Genomic DNA, 6000 nt, shown 5'->3' on the forward strand with positions numbered 1-6000 from the left:
CCAGGTTCGAATCCCAGCACATGGTGGCTCACAACCACCAGTAAGTCTGATTCCAGAGGATCCAATGCCCTCTCTGATCTCTGCAGGCACTGGGCACACAAGTGATGTACAGATGTACAGGCATCAGGAGTTCAAGACCAGCTTCATCTTCATAAGGAGTCTGAGGCCAGCCTAGGCTACCTGAGACTCTATCTCAAGCAAGAAAAAGGAAGAGGGGCAGTGGTGGCGCACGCCTTTAATCCCAGCACTCGGGAGGCGGAGGCAGGAGGATTTCTGAGTTGCTGGAGGTGCCGGGGCTGAGGATGGTAACTTAATGCTGCACAATTAACCAGCATGCGTAATGTTTAGGGCCATAGGTCTAAAAATAAAATCAAAACCTAACTCTGTAAGTGTGGTGGTTTATGCCTACAATCCAGGAAGCTGAGGCAGAAGGATTGCTCATTTAAAGCCAGGCCAAGGTACGGTGGGAGGTCTTGCCTCAAGATGAGGGGTGGTAGTGTCAGCACCTTGGCTCTGTACCCACACGCTGGGTAGCTGTAGCTTACATGCCATAAAATGAAGCCATCTTGGCATTTAGTCAGCACCTAGACCAGTTTTCCCTCCACCACCCACTGCCAAGTCTTCTGAAGCCTAAATTTCAGCAGCCTCCCCTGTCTCCTCAGATCCGGCCTCCTCTGCCTCTGTCCTTCCTCACGGACTCTCAGGCTCCTTCCGCCTGATCGTCTACTGATCCCTAACCTGTTAGGAGACCTAACTCTGCAAAGAGCATCCGAGAACCCTACCCCATCAGACTCCAGGGAACTGTGCTCCCCTGCCGCCTCCAGACCCCAGGATGTGTGCCTCAGCCCTCCCAGCTGTGTATGTCTCTGTCAGCTTCAGAACTGCAGCCCTCTGTCCTCTTGCTCCCAGAGCCCTTTGCCCTGCTTCTGCAGCTGGCTGTCTTCATCTCCAGCTAGGAGCAGTAGCAAGGGAGTCACCCCCCAGGCTCAGCCGTGCCCAAGGCAGGTTGCTTCCTGGTTTCGTGCTGGGTCTGTAGCCTTGAATGTGTGACTTTCCTAAGGCTCAGGCGGAGGAACTTAGAGTCATAAAAGGACTGAGGGTGGTTGACAAGGTCACACAGAATAAGTCCTGTGATGTGACTGGCCAGAAATGGGTTCATTTCTGCTGGTGCCCGAATTTGGTAAGTCACCCTAAGTCTAAGCCTAAGCCTGACACTATAGGGAATGCCACACTAAGCTAATGCCACCTTTGGCCTCTTGTGGGCTTCCCTAACTTCCCTGACACTATAATCCAAATTTCCTGGTGCTGGGAATCAAACACTGCTTTGAATACAGCAAGCACGTGCTCTACCTACCCCTGAGCTACAGCCCAGTACTATTTTGGGTGTTGTTTTTGAAAAAGGGTCCTGCTATATACTTCTAGTTATGTTGACCAGGCTAGCCTTGAACACAGAGAGCCTCCTGCCTCTGCCCCCTGAATGCTGGAATAAAAGGCATGTAGCAACACAATGGCACTATTGTTTTTTTCTGCTTAGATCTTTGTTCTAGCTGGGTATGGCAATTCTAGCACTCCGAAGGCTGAGCAGGAGAGTCTGGGCTTGCCTATGTATGGTACATGGGTACATCCAGGCTAACCAGGAGGGTCTGTGCTAGCCTGTTGTACTTGGCAAGATCCAGACTAGCCAGTGCTCAGACAAAATCAAAACCAGGGCTGGAGAGATAGCTCAGCGGTTAAGAGCACTGATTGTTCTTCTGAAAGTCCTGAGTTCAAATCCCACATGGTGGCTCACAACCATCCGAATTGAGATCTGATGCCCTCTTCTGGTGTGTCTGAAGACAGCTACAGTGTACTTAGATATAATAATAAATAAATCTTAAAAAATAAATATCCTAGCCGGGCGTGGTGGCGCACGCCTTTAGTCCCAGCACTCGGGAGGCAGAGGCAGGCAGATTTCTGAGTTCGAGGCCAGCCTGGTCTACAAAGTGAGTGCCAGGACAGCCAGGGCTACACAGAGAAACCCTGTCTCAAAAAAACCAAAAAATTAAAAATAAATAAATAAATAAATAAATAAATAAATAAATATCAAAGCCAGGCGTGGTGGCGTACGCCTTTAATCCCAGCACTTGGGAGGCAGAGCCAGGTGGATTTCCGAGTTTGAAGACAGCCTGGTCTACAGAGTGAGTTCCAGGACAGCCAGGGCTACACAGGGAAACCCTGTCTCGAAAAAAACAAAAACAAAAAACAAAAAAACAAAACAAACAATCAAAAAATCAAAACCAAAAGCCAGCCTGAAAGCCAGGCTAAGTGAAATGTGCAGATTTAATCCCAGTACTCAGGAGGCAGAAGTGGATGGATTTCTGTGATTCTGAGGCCAGCCTGCTCTCCATAAAGAACTCCAGGCTAGCCAGGGCTACACAGTGAGACCCTGTCTCAAAGAAACACGGAACAGCCTGACCCAGGCATGTTGTCCCATGGGTCTAATTCCAGCTCTCCAGAAGCTGAGAGAGAAGACTGCTATTTGAGGCTAGCCCAGGCTAAGTGTGAGACCCTATTTCAGAAAATAAAATTGGGTAACCAGACTTGTCAGCACAGCCCTAGCACCAGGCAGCTTGGGCCTCGCAGCCAGACACGTGGCCTTTAAATACAGACTATACAAAGCAAGAGGAGGCCACGGGAGGTGTGTGCTCAGGACTGTGTGCTGCTCACAGGTGGCGGGGGCTCCCGGGAGCTTTAACTCTTTTTTTTTTGTTTTTTTTTGTTTGTTTTTCGAGACAGGGTTTCTCTGTATAGCCCTGGCTGTCCTGGCACTCGCTTTGTAGACCAGGCTGGCCTCGAACTCAGAAATCCACCTGCCTCTGCCTCCCGAGTGCTGGGATTAAAGGCGTGCGCCACCGCACCTGGCTGAGCTTTAACTCTTGAGGGTTCCCTGCAAGTTTGGTGGCAGAGCAGCCGTCGTCTCCTTTCTCAGAATTTCCCTGGCTCAGTGTGCTCATGTTTTCAATATAAACTTTTGTCTTGTTCCAGCTTTTGTTTGGATCTTGTAAAATTTATAAAGCACCTTCAGGAGTGTGGGGAACTTCCCAAAGCTGGGTCTCCTGCCCTTGGAAGCTTGGCACAGCACCAGGCCTTCGGGACTCAGGCACTCCACTAGAAGGCTTGTATGTTTCTGATGCGCTCAGATGTCTAACTTGCTTTGTTGGGCTTTTTGTCTCTCTATCATTTGGGACAATGATTCGTGTAGCTCAAGCTGGCCTCGAACTCCTGACCCTCCTGCCTTCACCTCCCAAGTGCTGGGATTACAGATGTGAGCATCCTCACACCTTTCCTGTCTATTTGAGAGCAGTGAAATGCAAACTGAATGAGCTGTCAGCTGAGCCCCCAGGAGCTTCTGTATTGCCGTAGCCCTCCCTTTAATGACAATGCTAACGGAAGTGACTAAGTGAACCTCACAACCCTATAAGGAAACTGTTTAAATCTCATCAAAAATCTGACAGGCCAGGCAGTGGTGACACACACCTTTAATCCCAGCACTTGGGAGACAGAGGGAGACAGATCTCTAAATTAGAGGTCAGCTTGTTCCACAGAGAGAGTTCCAAGACAGCCAGGGATACACAGAGAAACCCTGTCTGTCTCGAACTCCCCCTACCCCAAATCTGACAAAATACATTTTCCCTAGAAGGGAATGAATACATCCTCTTTTAAGGTAAGTTATTATGGGCTGGAGAGGGTAAGAGCACTGACTGCCCTTCCAGAGGTCCTGAGTTCAATTCCCAGCAACCACATGGTGTCTCACAACCATCTGTAATGAGATCTGACGCCCTCTTCTGGTGCATCTGAAAACAGCTACAGTGTACTTAGATAAAATAATAAATAAATTTGAAAGAAAGAAAGAAAGAAAGAAAGAAGAAGAAGGAAGGAAGGAAGGAAGGAAGGAAGGAAGGAAGGAAAGAAAGAAAGAAAGAAAGAAAGAAAGAAAGAAAGAAAGAAAGAAAGAAAGAAAGAAGGAAGGAAGGAAGGAAGGAAGGAAGGAAGGAAGGAAAGAAAGAAAGAAAGAAAGAAAGAAAGAGAGAGAGAGAGAGAGAGAAGAAGAAGAAGAAGGAAGGAAGGAAGGAAAGAAAGAAAGAAAGAAAGAAAGAAAGAAAGAAAGAAAGAAAGAAAGAAAAAGAAAAAATCCAAAATGATTTTTTTGTTTTTGTTTTTTTGTGTGTGCCACCATGCCTGGCCCAAAATAATTTTTAGAGTTATTTTTATATGTATGGATATTTTGACTGTATGTGTATGGGCATTTTGACTGCATGTATGACTGAATGCTATATGTATGCAGTGTCCACAGAAGCCAGAAGAGGGGGTCAGATCCCCTGTAACTAGAACTGTAGGTCCATTGGCCACTGTGGGTGTGGGGAATGGAAGCCCAGTCCTCTACAAGAACAGCCAGTGCTCTTAACTGCTGAGTCATCTCACTAACTGCTCCCACGCCCCACTGAGGTCCTTATACTGAGTGAAAGAACCTTGAGGACAACAGACCACACTAAACAAGCCAGTCACAGAGGACAGGCACTGCATAGTCCACTTCTGTACCTGTCCAGAACAGGCACCTCCTTTACAAGGCCTGAAGCGGCTTTGAACTAGCAGGACAGGAGCGGAAGGGGGGGGGGTTACTGCTGCTGTGGTTGGACTCTTCTATTACTGCAGCGTGCAGGTGGGGTCAGTGCCAGTGGGTTTTAATTGATTTATTTTTTTAATGATTTCATACATGTACAGAGAGCATTTTAGTAACTTCCACTGTGTTATCTCTATCCATGCCTCTTCATGCCTCTCATTTTCCCCCAAAAGCCCCGTTCCCATCTCAGGTGAGTGTTACTGATCAGGGCTGCTGGGATGAGCATGGAGGGAGGGCACTCACTGGGGCAGCGTTCCCTCTTCCAAGGCTTAGATGTGTCCAAGGACACCTCTCTCCCCAGCCATTCCTAACTGCCAACAGCCCTGGAAAGAGGTGTGTGGTGTGATGGTATCTTCTTTCTGGGACTGCCTTGCTCAGTAGTCCTGGTTGGTCTTGAACTCTCGAGATCCTCCTGCCTCTGCATCCCAAGAGCTGCATGACAGGTGTATAATAAAAGCCTCATAACTGGCTCCATATTGAACTCTTCTGGATGGTGTGGAGATGTAATTCTGTGGTATTAGGAGACTGTGTGCTTGGTGTGATGGTTTGTATCTGCTCGGCCCAGGGAGTGGCACTATTAGATGCTGTGGCCTGTTGGAGTAGGTGTGTCACTGAGGGTGTGAGTTTAAAGACCCTCAATTCTAACTGCCTAGAATTGAGTATCCAGCTAGCAGTCTTTGGATGAAGATGTAGAACTCTCAGCTCCTCCTGCACCCTGCCTGCCTGGATGCTGCCATGATCCCACCTTGATGATAATGGACTGAACCTCTGAACCTGTAAGGCAGCCCCAATTAAATGTTGTCCTTATAAGAGTTGCCTTGGTATAGGTGGAACAACAATATGAACTAACCAGTACCCCTGAGCTCTTGACTCTAGCTGCATATGTATCAAAAGATGGCCTAGTCGGCCATCACTGAAAAGAGAGGCCCATTGGACTTGCAAACTTTATATGCTTCAGTACAGGGGACCGCCAGGGCCAAAAAGTGGGAGTGGGTGGGTAGGGGAGTGGGGGGGGAGGGTATGGGGGACTTTTGGGATAGCATTGGAAATGTAAATGAGGAAAATACCTAATTAAAAAAAAAGAAGGCCGGGCGTGGTGGCACACACCTTTAATCCCAGCACTTGGGAGGCAGAGGCAGGCAGATTTCTGAGTTTGAGGCCAGCCTGGTCTACAAAGTGAGTTCCAGGACAGCCAGGGCTATACAGAGAAACCCTGTCTCGAAAAACCAAAAAAAAAAAAAGAGTTGCCTTGGCATGCACAAAACCCTGGGTTCAAGTTGCAAGTACCACAAAAAGAGAGTTTTAACACCCCATAACAAGAATAATAAGGAATGGGGCTG

This window comes from Mus caroli, unplaced genomic scaffold (genome assembly GCF_978045245.1).
Source record: "Mus caroli unplaced genomic scaffold, Mus_caroli_1 scaffold_13, whole genome shotgun sequence".
Taxonomy (NCBI): domain Eukaryota; kingdom Metazoa; phylum Chordata; class Mammalia; order Rodentia; family Muridae; genus Mus; species Mus caroli.